The sequence below is a fragment of the Babylonia areolata genome, chromosome 14 (genome assembly GCF_041734735.1).
Source record: "Babylonia areolata isolate BAREFJ2019XMU chromosome 14, ASM4173473v1, whole genome shotgun sequence".
Lineage (NCBI taxonomy): Eukaryota > Metazoa > Mollusca > Gastropoda > Neogastropoda > Buccinidae > Babylonia > Babylonia areolata.
The window spans coordinates 17,939,561-17,940,775 of NC_134889.1; positions in this window are offsets into that span (position 1 = coordinate 17,939,561).

Genomic DNA, 1,215 nt, shown 5'->3' on the forward strand with positions numbered 1-1,215 from the left:
CACTGTTCTTGTTTCTTGATTTTCTGTCTTCCCAGTCCATGGATGTATACTATTCACACACACACACACACACTCGTGCATGTATGCACGCATACATGCACACACACACACACACACATGTTTATGAAGAAATGGGAAAACCCAATGTTTCGGTTGTTACCAGTAAGAAACAAAACCCAGTGTTTGAGTGGTTACCAGTAACAAACGGGAAAACCAATGTTTCTGTGGTCATCAGTAAGAAAGGGGAAAACCCAATATTTCAGTGAATATCTCTAGACCATGAAAAAATTACTGTTCTACCATTGGACCTTTCTGCAGCCTTTGATACGATAGATCACAATATTCTTCTTTCTTGCTTGAATCAAACTTTTGAAATTACAAGCACTGTCTTAATTGGTTTTGATCTTATCTCTCTGACAAAAAGCAAATCGTCCTTGTAAACAACCTTCATTCTTTTAGCTTATCACTCCACCTGCAGTAATCACATACGCACGTTCTTAGTCTAGACAATTATATCATTATCACGTCAAAAGAAAATTCTACAATAAAATTATCGACAAAACTGGTTGCGAGCTTCCCCCTCCCTATCTGTCTATTTGTCTGTGTGCAAGCTTGAGAATCCAGGTTTGCAAATCAATCAATGTCACTAGAATCGCAGTTAGGGCATACAAACTGGACAAATCTAGGGGTGCGTTCTGCATGCGCCCATCGGATGCACGTAAGTTGCTACACCCACAATTCACGAGGAATTGTGCGACTGTATGGCTGAGGACAGTAAGTATAAGCTTATATCACAGATTGACATAAGTTTACAGTTGGACCAACAGCAAAGTGAGAGCTGTATTATCAATGGTTTCTCCAGTGCAATGGGAAATCACTTGCAGCTTAGTCTTTTTTGAAGGACTATGACTCTCAAACTGGGAGGCAAAATTGCACTGGCTCTTCGTGCTGCAGCCTTGGGGTCTAGTTGGCCTTTGGGAACCATCCCAACGTCGACTGTCCTAAACCCCCCTTGAAAGAGTGGGAATGTAACCTGGGCAAGACTCTCCACTATAATAGAGTTCTTGCCCAGATAGATGGGACACCCGGTACCTCCTCTGCTGTTCTGATGGTCATAGTCGAAAACGACTGACTATCATACATGGCTGACGATATATTAAACAGGGCCAGTCTTCTTCCTCGTTCACCTCTTTCAGTTTTCATTTGGCGGTTCTT